This window comes from Polypterus senegalus, chromosome 10 (assembly GCF_016835505.1).
Source record: "Polypterus senegalus isolate Bchr_013 chromosome 10, ASM1683550v1, whole genome shotgun sequence".
Classification (NCBI taxonomy): Eukaryota; Metazoa; Chordata; class Cladistia; order Polypteriformes; family Polypteridae; genus Polypterus; species Polypterus senegalus.
The window spans coordinates 87,178,214-87,195,399 of record NC_053163.1 but is presented as its reverse complement, the minus strand read 5'-3'; positions in this window follow the sequence as shown (position 1 = coordinate 87,195,399).

Below are 17,186 nucleotides of genomic sequence, written 5' to 3'. Positions count from 1 at the left end.
AAACGCGTTTGAAGAGCGTATTTTACTTTTACAAAAGGACATTGTGGAAAAAATAACGCTTTCGAACATTATGTTCTTACATTTGAGTCACTTCACATTTTGATTCACTGTCATTGCAATCTGCGTTTCAGAGATACAAAACTTAAAACTGGAAATGTGAAACGAGGGTCCAACGTCAAGCTAACTTTACCTTGGAATTTTACCTTCACAAAGCCACGAACGTTCATTAGTTCAGGATGAATAACTTACCTTCAATCAAAAATGCACAGTTCAGATGTAAATATCAGATGGGTTACCAGAGGTTGTATAACCGAATGTCTACCCTAGCAGAGTAAGATCTATATTAAAACAATTTATTTTTTCGCGGTAACTACCGGTCTTAAAAGGTGTTTGACTTCCACCCTAGCACGCCGCAAACAGAGCGTAACATCGTCTGCCCGCCTAATCTGTTACTAGAACCAGGATGTGGGCGGAGCTCTCATGAACTACATATTGGAGAGCAAGCGGTTTGAAGAAGAAACTTTAGAGGAGGAACCAAACAGTTGCGAAAGCAGCTCGTTGCTAATTTTTCAAAGTCGTTGCTTTAAAAAAGTATATGGCCCATTATGTTAGGATAACATACATATGTTTGTTTGGCTATTATAACATATTAAAATCAATTAAATCTAATTAATGATCACGGGAGAGGGTGTAGTCAAAAATAACCGAGAAACCCTCTCTTGTACGTTATACGCACGCATGCGTGGACCGTTCAAACGTATCAGGTTAAGATTCAAATAGCGTCTTCATATTACGTGCAAAGTAGTGAAAAGTCAAGCAAAATGACACCTTTTATTGGCTAACTAAAAAGATTACAATATGCAAGCTTTCCACTACATTCATAATTATAAACATTCCACAGAAAATGGTTGTAGCAAACAACATTTTTAAAACTAACTTAATAGAGTAAATAAATGCGTGCGCGCTTGCATGTGTGCATACCTTTGCTTTATCACATTATGCTTTCGTATCTCATGTCTTTTTTTGGGTTCGGCTAGGTTCTAACCCGTCTGCTTCGCTAAGCGTCTTATTACTTTTGCTTCGGTAAACGCCCCACCTTACTAAATAAACATCGATAAGAGGTTGCTTTACCCCTAAAATATAATTTTATCATCGTTCGTTTCCAACTTTCTATAAATGAAATCATTTCATGAACTACTTTACGATTCAAAAATTAACGTTCTTTGGTTAAAGGAGAAAGTTAAAGGATAAAGGAGAATCATAATAATACAGTTAAAAAGAAAAACAAAAAGTATTCGTAAAATGCATGGGGATATAAATAAATCCTCACACTTGCAGCTTGGTTTGCAAGGTCGACTGCTCTAAGACTGCAAGGGAAGCTCCTCTAAAATGTCAAATATGTACTTTTGCATTTAACATCGCTAACTACAAAGAGCGTGCTAGAACGAGTTGAACCGCATGGCTAGTTCATTCAGAATCAGCAATAATTTCTTGCAGGTCGTCTAACGTGATTGTGTTTCTTATACATTCCCGTGGCAGCACGATCCATTAAAACCCATTGAAGTATAGCTTCGCTGGACTTCATTAGCACTTCAGAATACGCTTTGTTTTCAGTGCCGCAAAGAAAGACGTTTATTGGACAAATGCTTCAAAACTTAATTTCTAAGGAAGCTCAGTGTCTCTGCGAGCAAATGAGGCAGTGAGGTGGCCAGGATGTTGGACCACTGCATGATGATTAAAGGAACTGTCAAAGTGACTGTACCACGTTTTGATTGAAAGTGTTTTGGCATCGAAGTTATTTGTCATCAAAGTATTTAAATTTCAGTCCAATGCGGATTTTGTGAAATTTGTGAGACAACCTGCTGCTCATTAAGTGTTATTTGCTAGCAATATAGCCCACTATTTTCATTTGTACATATCCTACTGTAAATAAAAACATAAATATTGTTCATTGTTTCAGTTTAGTAACATTCGTTTATTTATTTCATTCTAAGTCACGTTGGGGGACTAGCCTGCCAGCTAGCTACTGTAACTGTGCATAATGGCAGACAGTGCTAATATTGTTGGATTATGCAATGCCTCAGCTATACAAGCTACTGTCTTTTGTGACAACAGTTGGAGCTACATCGGCAGGTGCAGAGAGAAGCTTCCTCTGCTTGAAACAAGTCAAGTTGTACAGGCAAAACACAATGGGCCAAAATCGTTTTATCAACCTTGCTCTTCAGGCCATTGAGAGGAAACTGGTCAAGTCTCTGGAAAAGTGGGTATGAGAGTGTCATAGACCATTTTCTACACAAAGGAAGGAGGGCAGAATTTACACATAAATAACATGTTGCAACAATTGACTCATTTTATTATATTACCCTAAAATGTACTTCCTCTGTTTGAAAGACCACCAGCCGCCACTGATTCTAATATATATAATATTTGCCACTTTCTTCAGAATTTGTTTAGTGTGCAGTGACTTCATAAAGATTGGCATCAAGGGTTTATATATGTACCCAATAACCTCTTTAATAAGTCAAGGATAAATATTATCTGGGCCTGGTGATTTGTTTGATTTCAAAGCAGTACTTCTCCCTCCAAATCATTCAGTACCTCCTTAGTAGTCCCTGTTACTATTGGGAGATTATCTACTTCCTCCTGAAAACTTTAGAAAAATGCTAGTTTGCAGCATTTGCTATTTGTTCTGTATAGTTTTATTCCCCTTTATTATTCTTTATACACTTTAACTCCTTGACTATTCTTTTACTACTACAATACTACAATCCACATGATGTGTGGATAACAAGTCAATAGAGGTTATGCTTAAGATATATGCAGTAACATACAGTACCTGTGGGGTTTCACCTCATATACTGAGTGCAGTTTTGGTGTACATATTATAAAAAGACCTAGCAGCACTATAGAAAGTCCAAAGAAGAGAAACTAAGCTGATTCAAGGATTGAGGGGTTTTGAGCTATATACTGTAGATTGAATAAATTGAACCTTTTAGCTTAAGCATTAAGTTAAGGGAATAACTATGTTAGGATATAACCAAAGTCTTTAAAGTTGTGAAGAAAATTAATACACTTAATCAGGATGTGACAAAACAATCAAAACATTTGTTATAACAAAGGGATACAAGTGTAAAATCTGAAGACAGAAACCATCAAAAATATATTAAATGTATTTCATAAGAAATCATTTTTTGTGTTAAAGAAAATATAAGTAACTTTACAAATCAAAGGGAAACATTCAATCCACAAATGTTGTCAGGGTCTGTACTTGAATTACTTGATTTAACAGTATTTTTCTGATTTTTCTGTTTATGGGAAATGAGTGCTTGGATTTTGTATCTTCAATGCACCATCCTTCAGTTTGTTTTTGTGTCATCAAGCATATCATTCGCTATGTGAATGAAACAATTCATATAAAGAAGTTGTATTAAAAGCTTTAAAAATATTCCTGAATTAGTTTTTTAACCTCATAATTGCTTCTTTAACTTTCATTGGCACAGTTCTTTTCCTCATGTTGAACACTTGCAACTGCAGAGTCTAAGGTTATTCTTTAGGTAGAAGCAAGCCTTGGTATCTTATGCTTGCATGAATGAAGCAATAAAACACACTGTGCAATCACAGACACCTGTGACGTTAATTGTCCTAAACAATATTGTGTCCTGAAACGGTGGGGCCCATGCAGAAACAGTGTTGTCATTTCTACATGGTGTAACTGATGTGTACAAATTCCTTTAAATGAAAGTCTGCCATACACATTTTAATCGCCTCTGAACTATCTGACTTGTAATTTTAAACTGTGGAGCAAAGGGGTAAATCAAGGAAATATGTATCTTGTCCCAAACATTATGGAGGGCACTGTATATATATATATTGTGGACCATCAGGGCAAGTACAGCTGCCCTAACCCTGACACAGACAGGCAGGACACAGATTCCCCTCACAACACACATGTTTTATTCTTCAGCTGCCAGTTCCCAGCAGTATACAAATAATGTCCACAATGACAGCACAGTCATTCCTCATCCAGTCCTCCACACAGGCTTTGTCCTTCTTCCTCCTGACTCTGGCCCTCGAATGGAGTGAGGCGGCTCCTTTTATTATACTCCTGAGAGTGCTCCAGGTGGCTCATCAGTATTATCTGGAATCACTCCCAGGTGTGGTGGAAGTCCATTTTAGGGCTCTGTAGCTCCCTCTGGTGGCCCCCACGGAAGCCAGCAGGGCTGTGCCAAACTCCAAGTCCCAGCATACCCTGCTGGAATCTGTGGTGCCACAGCCACCCAGGAGGGCTGACCTATCCCTTCTAGGATTAACATTGAAAGTAATGAACGATGAACAATGAGCTGGCAGGTAAACCTTTTAGCAAAACAGGAAGTGTTCACAAGACAGCAAAAAATGTCAAAACTGGGATGTTAAAAATAGCAGCCAAAGCTAGTAAGAGAGACAAATTTCATAGTCAAAAGTGACAAGCAAAGAGGTCAAAACTCAAAGAGAACTCAACTTGTGAGAAGAATATTAGCAAACGTTTTTAAAGGTTTTTGGTATCCACAGATCAGATAAGCAAGAGAACCCCCAGCCAACATTTATCTGTCATGCTGATTACAAACAGAGCACTACCTCTGAGTCATGCCCCTAGAAACACAGGATGTGCACCTAATGAAGGGTACTCAAAATGATAACGATCAAAGAATCTATAATGACATCCAAGATGTTACAAAAAAAATATAACACAACACCTAAGCCATTAAGAAAATTGAGCAAGTAATGATTAGAGTAGAATCCCCTCCTCAAAAACCTCTATTTCAAGATCAAGATAATTTACTATCCAAGTGAACTGAAAGAACCAGCAACAAAATTACATCATGACATTTGTTTACCCAATGTCAAAACTTTACCTTGAGGCCACAACAAACAAAATATTTGTTTACAATGATGGTCCAATGGTTGTCTCGATTTGCTGCTCCCACTAATACTTTGTAATTATTAAATTAAATTACAATTACTAGAGACTTCCATTATTATTATGCATAAGTCACTTTAGAACAATAGCAACTCACGCTAATGAAAACAGTCTAAATAACTCCCCAGTTTTAGATATGGGGGTTCATTGTTCCATATTTGTATGATACCATAGAAATCTATAAGATAAGATTAGGTAATACTAAATTGCATTTTAGGAGTCTATTACCTGCCATACATCACATGATATATACAACTAAATGGACAGCTACACAAAAAAAGTTTGAATTGTTTTGGATGTTAAACTGATTTTATTGTTAAGTTTATGGAAGAAATTACAGTTTTGCATGCTTTTAAATAATGATCTGTTTAATTCTGGGAATAACAAAAAGACATTCTGAGAAACACCTCTCAAAGAACAAAAATGTAATTTTGATGAGGAATCCATTTTTCAAAAAAACTATCAGTTGGAAAAATGTGACCTCTCTTGCATTCTAGGAGAAAGTCCACATTCTGATGTTTTTAAACGCTGATACACTTATTTGGGGACAAAAAACATACATTTTGAAAAATAAATCTTTTTACCACTTAAAAACCTAATATATAGAGTGGAATGTATTTTCACAGTCCCCCTTCATTGTGAAAATGTGATTCCCTCTTTCATTTCAGGAGAAATTCCACTATTTGTATATACCATTGAAATCCTGACCTATTTCACCTGGAGATTAACAAAAAGACAATGTCACAAATATACCTCTTTAAACCTTATAAAAATTATTTGAACAATATTTTTTTTTCAGGATTCCCCTTCAGATGTGTCAATGTGCTTCCATCTTGCATTTCCGGACAAATACCTACTTTTCATTTTTTTTTTTTAAGTCAGATACATGTCATTTGGGGGCAAAACATAAATTGTGATAAATACACCACTTTAACACTTAAAAAGTGACTTGAAAGGGTAATATTTTTTCACAATCCTCCTTCACTTGTGAAAATGTGGTTCTCTCTTGTATTTTGGGAGAAATAACACTTTTTCATGTTTTTAAATGCTGATAGGCTTCAATTGGGACAAAACACAAATACTTCCATTCCCGACTGTCTCATGCAGAGGTGATTCTAGCAACTCTGGGGATGCCAGGCAAAAAAACTCCATGGGGCCTTCCAAGCCATCCACCCCAGGGTTGCTACATGGTAAAGTTTTTTACCATTATATTAGCAAAGTCTAAATTATTAAGATCACCAGGGACAATTAATAAATAAAAATCCTATATTTTATTTTTGTGAAAACAGATTATATAAATAAAACAACATAATAAACAAAACATTTGAATCCATCCATCCATTATCCAACCCGCTATATCCTAACTACAGGGTCATGGGGGTCTGCTGGAGCCAATCCCAGCCAACACAGGATGCAAGACAGGAAACAAACTCCAGGCAGGATGCCAGCCCACCACAGGGCACGCACACACACCCCAAGCACACACTAGGGACAATTTAGGATCGCCAATGCACCTAACCTGCATGTCTTTGGACTGTGGGAGGAAACCACAGCACCCAGAGAAAACCCATGCAGACACGAGGAGAACATACAAACTCCATGCAGGGAGGACCCAGGAACCGAACCCGGGTCTCGTAACTGCAAGGCAGCAGTGCTACCCACTGCGCCAGCGTGCCGCCTATAACATTTGAATAGAAAATAGAAAAGCAATAATAACAGAATAAAGTAAATTGAAAAATCTAAATAAGTTAAAAAAACAAATAAAATAAATGTATTGTAAACATGTTAATAAAAATAAATACAAATTGCACATTCTAATATGAAAACTAATGAATGAAGTGCACATGATTGAAATTAAAAGAACAACAAAATTGTTTATAAAGGTATTATTGTAACTTTCAAAATTGCTATTTGTGAGACTAAAGCCTAAGTTGTACATGCTGTAGGAGTCAGAACACACAACATATACAGTAACTGTTTTAATCGACTGGAAGAGAACAAATTTACGCTTAACGCCAAGACCTTCAAACAATAAAATTGTCTGGATATTTCTAGCTGCTTCTGAGCCTTAAGAGTTTAGTTGGTCAGTTGTGAGACACCTACATTCAAGCTTTCACCAGTGGCTGAATGATCGACTTCGGTCACTGGTTTCTCCTCCTAGTCACATGTTGGCTTTTTTGTGTTACTAATAGATTTAATTTCTTCGCTCCAGATAAGATATCTGATATTTCCCTCAGCTGTAGAACACTCTGTCTGTTGTTTTGTTCAGAGTGTTTGAGATGCTCCTTCCGATTCTGCAGTTCAGTTCTATCTCCCTCTAATTAAGTATGCCCATGTTAATGTAGGATGGGTAAACATGGATGAAAAACAAATAGCAACACATTGTCTGTGAACAGGGTGGGTGTTGTCTGTTTAAGAGACTAATTCACCTACCAATGTAAAATGGCCTAGAAAAGGTCTAGAGCCAGGTGTGCAAGGAGATCAAGAGCTAACTCTGTCTTTGTTTTTAGTATATTTTATATTCAATAAAAATCAGTATGTGACTCATTAAAGGCATTAGCATTTTTTAAATTAAATGACACACCTGTGCCACATTAACATGGGCAAACTTAACTGAATCATCTTTACAGATTCTGTACTACTTACCTCTGTCCTTTTACTCCTGTTCTTGCTTTTTAATGCTTTTTTGCTTCCAAACATATACATTTCTTCATGACTGACGAAAACAGACATTTTAAAAACAACGCTCATCATAGACACTACAGCAACAGAGATTGGGCCCTCCCTTGAAAAATGTCTGACTTTTGCATTGAAGTATTTCATCTCTTAAAAATTAAAGGGCCAGACTGGTTATTCAGAGTGATACCACTGGGTTCCCAAAAGACTCATCCACATGAAGGTTCCAGATAATATCTTAATTTAAATAACGGGCTCCCGACAATAAACATCCATGAATAGTTGGTAACAGATTTGTGAAATACCAATAAGTGATGATTTTAAAAGAACACTTAGTGTGTGATATTGTATGCACCAAATACAGGTTTTCTTAATCATTTAGTGTCCTGCTAGGTAACCTACCAAACATTAAAGATTTCTGCTTTTTCTACTTATTAGGAAGTTTTTCAAAGCACAAATTAACTAACTTCAAATGCAAACAACCTTTCCCAGAATTAAATGGCACTTTGTCAAGAAGTAGTTCTATGAGGAACCACACAACCCAGTAAAGAACCCAGGGCTGGATTAATCATTAAGCAAAATAAGTACCTGCATAGATCTTCAAGGGAAAGGGAAACCACAGAAATTTTCTATTGCCGGATTTACCATGGATTATATGGTGCAAAACTGCAAATGGTGCAGCTGAACCAGGTTTCATAAAAAGAGGCTCCCACCTTAAATGAGAAAATGACATACATATATATACAATAATAAAAATACTAATAAAATAGTCATAATAGAGGTTAATAATATATGTTCATCTTGGGAATACAGAAAAATTAGAGTCTGGTAACTGCCACATGGTCCACCGTTCTTTTCTTGATCACAAACTTTATAAAATAATTTTAAAGACACTATATTGACTGTGCCTTTCCATTTTCTCAGCTGAAGTATATTAAAAATCCCAATAAAACAACTATTCAAAAAGGTAGGCTGGATGCCTTATCTCTACTAAGTACAGAAGGAGATGTGTTACATAAGGTTTGTTTTGAAGATCTGATCAAAGACATTGCAACTAGAAAAAGTAAGGGAAAATCTTTTTAAATATAAAGTTGAAGTATACAAAAAAAACATTATTGTCCACCTTACTGTTATGTTTTGCTTTATTTAGAAAAATAATATTTTTTACGGCTTACTTATACTTTGAATTAGATGTATATGGTGATAAAATTTTTAACTGCTTATGGCTTCTAAAGGTCTTAATCTGGCCCTGAAAGAACAATAAAATGCATTAAAGAACCAATATTTCTTAATGCATGCTCTGTGCAAAATGCAGGCCTGTCCATCAGTAAACATGTACACACAGCCGCCTCACACACAGTGATGTGGTGAAGCCTGTGTTCTCAGGTGCCTTACACATTATTATAGTTTTATAAGGATAATTTGTGATTAACGCCAGACATTAAACGCTGTTAAAATTGTATTGAAAAATGGAAACTTGTTGTATTTTCATTTTTTTGGCATGCGCACACTGTGTTTTCTTTGCAATAAATTCTTCAATTGGAGCTTATCAATGAAGAAAAACGGAAAATAAGATTTAAGAAAATTTCAATAATAATAATTCTTTACTCAACACCCAATAACAATTTACAAAGACATTTAAAAGACAAATCGTTAAAATAAATGTAGCAATCCACTTTCACACTTGCTTTTAAACATATATGCAGGTAGCTGTTCCTGGGGAAAAAAAACTTCCACGCCTCTGTCTTATACATTTTCTTATAAATTATTTTCAGCATTTTTGTAATCCTCATTGGTAGATTATAAGTGATGCACACGTATATATTACAATAAGTGCAAATTATAATACATTCAATTTCTTTACAGTCTACACTGAATCTTATACTAGAAGACAGTTTTTCTTACCTTATGTGAAGAAAGAATGTACATTTTATGCAGTAATGGCTTTCCTTATTTTTTCACACCTATAATGCTGTTTTAGAACAGAACTTTTGCAACAAAAGAAAGCTTGCTAAATTTTGTCAGTGTCTGATCCCTTATTGACATAAAGTATATTGTATTTAATAACACTTTGTATCTTGTAAGAGCTAAATATTCTTATCTAAAAACAAAAGAAAAAAAAAATATTGGTATATTTAGAGGGAAAATTATTGTGAGAAATAATGAAAGACATTTTGATTATTATAACTTAATGGCTATCTCTAGAAAACGTCAAGCACTGATTTGATGTAAAGGACAGATATGCCCTCTGGTAATAGATGATACTTAGGACATTACAATGTAAACATCCTGCTCCCTACTAGTAGTGATCACTTATATGTACTTTGGGAGATTACCTGCCATTCACGTCAGAATTAAACTACTGAGACAAAAAAAAATGTTTTTAAAAAAGCTGTAAAATTGTTTGTATATGTATAAAACACCTCCATGTGATACTTTGTTCTGATCTTTACACCATTAAAAAAATGAGCAATGCACACACAAACGTCACCTACAGTATAAGTGAGCCAAAGAAACACACATTCCTGCAATTATTCAACTCACTGGTTATATCAAAGCTTCTGTAAATATCTGTTTACAGTTACCTTCACTCTGAGTTGAAAAAAGTGTGCTACTTCAGCAGTGCTTTTCTACATCACAACAAGGAGAGCCAACATCATGGATTTTGATCCTTTCCACACTATGCTTTACTGTCTCAAACTTTAAGAGAATGCAAATTTTGCAAGTGGACGACTTCTGGCTAAATAGATTTCTATCCTTATTCACAGGCTTTGGCTGCATTATGGACTTTGTCCACAATCCAATTGTTAACATTGATACTGCCCCAGTGATTCAGCCAATCCATTGGCACTGTCAATGGGTGTCTCTGCAGTGTTAGAAAGGTTGCAGGATGCTGGCCCAACTGGGCCGGTAAACACCTCACCCTGAATATCAACTCTTGTTACTGCATGATAAAAGAATTAAAATTTGTTTGTGTGTGGATATAAGAGATGTTAGTATAATAAAGCCACAATTCCAGATAAATATCCATTGTCTAAAACAGAAGAGCTAACAACATATTTTCAGGCCTCTGCAGATTTCAGCAAACTGGACCTTGCACATGATTATTTATAAGTGCCATTATATACCACTAACTGGAACCTGACTGGTATTGTCTTTTACCTGTGGGTCTTCAAATTCATACAAAATGCTTTTAGATTAAGCTCAATTTGAACCTGTTTTCCAAAGATCATGTCACTGCTAGCAAACATCTCTGGCATTTCAGTATATCTGAATGACATTGTTATACTGTACATGGCCCCACTCAGATACAGCAGGATATTCACTTGCAGCAGGCACTGCACTGGTTGGAACAAAGCCAGATCACCTTATATGTGGATACATGTATTTTTAGTGCTCCAGAAGTTGACCTTGATGGCCAAAAACCTAATTACAATTGAATCTAATCCCTGTTGTCCAATTTGGTATGGTATCCTAGCTTTACTAGAGCTTTAAATCAGCTGTGGAGATGGCTTCATTCTTTGGCAGAGCCAATTATTACCTTCAATTTCTAAAAAACAACAGTTCCACTGAGGGCCCTTTTGAAGGAGAATGCTACATAGGCTTTAATTACAGCTTGTACACAGACAATTCATGAAATCAAACACCAGCTCACAAGGCCACTTACAACAGCCAATTTCAGCCTTTCTATCCCTAACCTGTATGTGTGTGCTAGATCTTCAATCATGTTGTCTGTTAGGCTTTTCTCTGAATTTACTATCTTATTCTTCTTTATTTATTTATTTGGTTTAGTGCAATGCTTTACTAATATACTGTATACCCTGCCGTTCTTTCTTAAACTCTGTGAAGTGCCTTAGCATGTGAAAGGTGCTATATAAATCCATCCATTCATACATTATCCAACCCGCTATATCCTAACTACAGGGTCACGGGGGTCTGCTGGACCCAATCCCAGCCAACACAGGGTGCAAGGCAGGAAACAAACCCCAGGCAGGGTGCCAGTCCACCATAGGCTATATAAATAAAATGTATTATTATTACTCTGGACACATGATGCCTCAGCTGGATACTGTTTTTAACATATAATTAATGTTTTGGACAGCCCAGTTACCTTTGTCTCCTGTGCCCAAACAGAACTGAGTATGAGTACTCACTGGGGTCCGGGAAGTGGTCAGGGTGGGAGGCCCTAGCTTGTCTTTGGGCCCAGGAACATTAACAGATTTCTTTATGACTGGCGTTGCACTGATCACCAGGCTTTAACCACTCTTCTAGGCAGCAGGGGATTGGGTCAAAAGCCACTAAGGCTCCTGCGGTGGGCAAACCATTTACCAACTACAAATGTTGTATAAAAAATGTACTGTTAATTGCATAGTATTATAATACTGCATGTCTGATTAACTGACAGCACTATAACTGAGGCCCATTGTCTCACTATATTTACCATGAAATAACATGCCAGAGAACAATTGTGGATGACAAAATATTAAACCAGTAAGAAAACATTTTCTTTTATTCAGAAAATATAGAATAGAATAGAATTGATAAATATGTACAAAGTTGATGAGGCCACTTAATAGTTATTTCTAGGTTTCATATCAAATTGAGATATCAAGTACAAAGATGTGACCATAAAAGCTTTGACAAAATGATTTAGTAGTTACTGTTATTACCTTGGGTCACAAGGTACCACAATAGTTAATGTTGCAACTTTACAGTTCCAGCATCCTGAGTCTGAATCCTGAATATTGTCTTTGTGGAGTTTGCATATGCTTCCTCTGCGTGGGTTTCCTTTGGGTACTTTGGTGTTTCTGCCATATTCCATAACAGATACAAGTTAGGTTATTAGGTGATTCCAAATTGACACCTATATTTGTTTAGGTTTGAATGTATGTGAGTTGGGGCTGTGATGGACTGGCATCTTGTCCGGGGCTGCTTCTTGCCTTGTGCTCAGATAAGTTACAGACCCTCAAGAACTGTCAGTTGGATTAAACAAGTTTAAGAATGATGTGCTATATTTTTATTTCACAGAATCTATTTTGCTAAGTATTATATTTGCTTCATTAAATAAATCTATGCCATTATCAAATGATATGACTGTGAAAGATATGCCCTTTCTGAGCATCTGCTCTGAAAATATCTCTTAATATCTCTCTCCATCTGCATTTATACTTTCTTGGAGGGTCTCAGGGGAAGCCATCTTAAAATTTCCATTCCAACAAGCAGCAGAAAAACTACCTATAAAATACAGTAGTACGGCCTCACTGCAAGAATAACTCTTCATAAAAATAGAAATTATATTCTTAATCATATACTGGTATTTTGCATTATGTTTTATCTAATTACCATTTTCAATAAAATTAATGATTGTTAGATTATTAGATCTTCAATACTATATATATGCAGTACATGTAGGTATATACTGTATATATATATAATTGATTAAATATATGCATTCATGTTTATGCAATATTTATAATATTTTGTGAAGTATTATAAAACATTGTTTAACAAAAAATATTCTATTTCCTTAATACCAAACGTTTTTGATGCTAAAAAAATAAACAATTAGTAAACACAAAGCCTGATCACATGTAAATGTTTTCATTTTTTCCAGCATATAAGTGGGTGCTTGGATTTAGATTTTTTGTTAACAAGCATGCACTTCAACCAGTGGACCACTGGGAGACAGCATTGTATTATAAAACAGATGAAAAAATTTTACTTCAAGACATTCTTATTTCCTTATCTTTGATGCAAATTAGTATTTTTTACATAAATTTAGTCTTGTGATCTTACACCTACATATTAGCAAAGCATTCCTCTAGCTTAAATAATGATTTTAAAACTGCCCTGGCTTGTCCTGGTTGCTAAACACCAGATTTAGAATTTTGTGCAGCATTTATTAAAAGTAATTCTTGGGACAGACAGAGCATTCATGTACCATTGAAGGAAACAGAGTCAACAAGACAAATATCAAGGACTATTTCAGAGAGAATGGCAAGCACCTCAAAAAAAAACAGTGGGTAGATGCTAATTAAGTAGTTGGAATTCCAAGTACAACATTATATTGTATTTCTTGTTGTTGTCTAATATAATCTAAGTTATATAATTAAAAAAAAAATGCATTTTTTAGTATGGTAAGTTGACTCCTGGCTCACACCAAATAAAATTTCAGATGTTACCCCAGGAAAAGGATACCTTTTGTTGAAGGTTTAAAAGATTGCTTCCTACCAGAGCACAGTAAGTATTCTAGATTACTGAATTGAAAAAGGTGAAGACTCAGCTAGTAGACAGGCTACATCTTTCCAGATGTAACTTGGAGACAAAATAAAAGGTGAAAGACTTATGGGTGAACAACTTTTGGACATAAGCATTACGCTAAACTAGATCATTAGTCAGTCAAGGATAAAAATATTTCTTTAGTTAGGCTTAATAAAACAGTGAGATTTTGATTTCCAGCTGTTTATTTTAACTTTTTGAGTTACACCCTGCAATCATTTTGCTCTTGTCTATTTTGTGATATAGTGGAATGTATTTGACTCTTTGTTCTAGGCCAGGTTTCCACACAGAGATTTCATGTTACAGTATATACAGTCTATACAGTCATGTAGGGCTATTTCATAAAGTGTGTAAAAAGTAAATGACATAGTATGAGAAATGTGCTACAGTTCTTCTGTAATGTAGTTTTAACTTAGGAGATTTACTTCACTTGTATCTCATGTGTGTGTAAAGCAGTGATTATGTCTGAAGAGGGAGAAAATACCAGGACCTCCAAGTACACCACCAATTTGTGTGTCTGAATTTTTCTAGTGCTGAACAAAAAAGAAAAATGGAAGCCACAATCTATTCTGGTAGATTCGGGTGAAAGGCAGGATTCTGTCTTGGATAGGATGCCAGTGCATGACAGGTCACATTCACACAAAATTTCAATGAGCAATTTCAGTGACACCAGTTTCTACAGTGAAGTGAACACCAGTTTCTACAGTGAACTTCTAAGTGAAAACCAACAGGATTACAACATTTATCAGATATCTTTGAGGATACCATACATCCTGACTCTCTAAAAGGGTTCAATACCAGATGCAGCAATCTTGTGCTATGAGAATATTGGAGCTGTAAATATTACTACATTCTGAGCTTCAACCTAATTAATTTCTTTAATGCAATGGGAACAGATGTAATGTACTGTATTTTTTCTACACTTCTTACGAAATATGCATGATATTTATTAGCTACAAATACACTACTTATTTACTAGACCTTTACTGTCCATTTATCATTACACTTTTCTTTTTACTTCTCTTTTTGGTGAGAAATGGAATCTGAATGGGAGCTAGGCACTGTATTAGGTATAATAAAAACATACTAAGAACTCTGTAGGTTCATGTAATACAATGTACAGGTCTTAATTAATAAGATTAAAGATAATAAAAATAAAAAGGTCTAATGTTAGTGAATTTATTTTTGTGTGTTTGTGTGTGTATGTTCTTTAATGGACCAGAGTACCATTCACAGCTGATTCCTGCTTTACAGTCACTATTGCTGTGATAGACTTGAAAACACTGCCACATTAAAATGGAGATAGCAGGTTTTAATTAGGGACTTTGAAATGATCCTTTAAAATAAGGCTATAGATTTATGAATTTTCTATTAAATGACAGTGTATGAATATAACTTACACGTCTACCCAAATTTACCAAAAAGACCAGAAACAGAAGCAAAATAATACATCTTTTGTAACATAATGCTGATTACAAACTGCAGAAGCAGACATGTTAAGAAATACTATCAAAACACAGTGAAACAATACACTCAATGCCACTCTGGGCCTTGCTAAACAATATGCCCCTGTCTTGTTGAATCTCCTGCTTATTTGCTTTTTTTTTTTTTCCATACAGGCAGGAGATCTCTTGTCTCCATTATACTTCCCGTCTTCAATCTCCTCTTGCTGGGACTTTTTGTACACCCTTTAAATAGTACTTCAATTTTACTCTCTTGAATAACTTCTGGGTCAATTATTGTATTAAATAACGATCTCTAGATTTAAAATTAATCTGGAAAAATTAAAAAAAAGTTTTTTTTCCAATATATTAGCATATAATAGTATATTAAAAGACTGTCTGCTGATTGTTTCAGAACAGGTTAAGTATCTATGAATTACAGTTCAAAGGAATTTTAAAGATCTTTTCAAACACAACCTTGAAAATTTGATGGAAAGCACTAAAGAAGATATCAATTAATGGTCACCTCTTCTGCCATTTTGAGCTGAAAGAGTTAATATAGTTAAAATGAATTTAGTCCCTACCTTTTTATTCCTTTTTTTATTTTCCTTTTTTTATTTAGATATTTTTTTCAGTTGTACTACTGGGTTGTGAATATTAATAATATCTACTATATAATAAAACACCAAGGTCTATGTGTCCAGTCCCTCTGAGCAATCTGATTTGTCGATTTGGTTTTAGTAACACAATGAAAGGGGAAGTGTGAGTGTGAAATGTTTGAGGAGGAGTAAAGGCATATGACACATGCTGAGAGAGTTACCTTCAAAGATGGCAAGTTAAAAATCGGTCAGGAGATGAGAAAGTTGCCTCAAAAATAATGACAGAGTCTGAGAAATGGGCTCGAGAAAGGAACCACCAGTTAAGAGATGGTTAGACATGTAAATACAGAGGAAAGGCAGATACAATTGCTAGTGAGGCAATCAGAAGAAGAAGAATTACAAACCTCGTTGGATCTGTAAAAAATCTTGAAAGTAGTTTTCTTTTTATACTGGCCATTAACAATTATTTCACTCAAATATAAAAAACTAATATAGAAAACACATAGAAGACACTGTATAACTTTCATTCAATCTCTAACTAAATAAATGAACAAGCCCCAATACACTGTATTAAAATAATTAGTTGACAGAAGAAAGGGAAAGAAATCTCAGAAACAAATGATGGTGATCTTTATATCATTGCAACATTGATATCACAACTTCTGTTTATTCTTATTGTTTCAACCTTGCAACCAACAGTCAGTGTTGGGGGTAATATGTAAAAATAGTATGAATTATGTAGTCAGATTACTTTTTGAAGTAATCTATACTAATAAAAGGCAAAGCCCTCACTGACTGACTGACTGACTCATCACTAATTCTCCAACTTCCCGTGTAGGTAGAAGGCTGAAATTTGGCAGGCTCATTCCTTACAGCTTATTCACAAAAGTTAGGCAGGTTTCATTTCGAAATTCTACATGTAACGGTCATAACTGGAACCTACTTATGTACATATATACCAGCCATAACCTGCAGCTCGGTTGCTGTGTGAGGCGGAGTTGCGTCCCTCATCGTCACGCCTCCCACGTAATTGAGTGCCTGCCCATATAAGCCTGTCCGTCAGCGGCAATCCAATAGAAACACTCTGCTGCTAAATATTCGCAGGTGAAGGACTGTGCTTATGCAAACAAAGATGAGATGGTCAGGGTGGTGTTTGGCACAAACTCAGCGAAAATGTGAGAGAAACTTTTGAAGTGCCGGGTTTTAGCTAACATTAAATAAAGCTGTGGACAT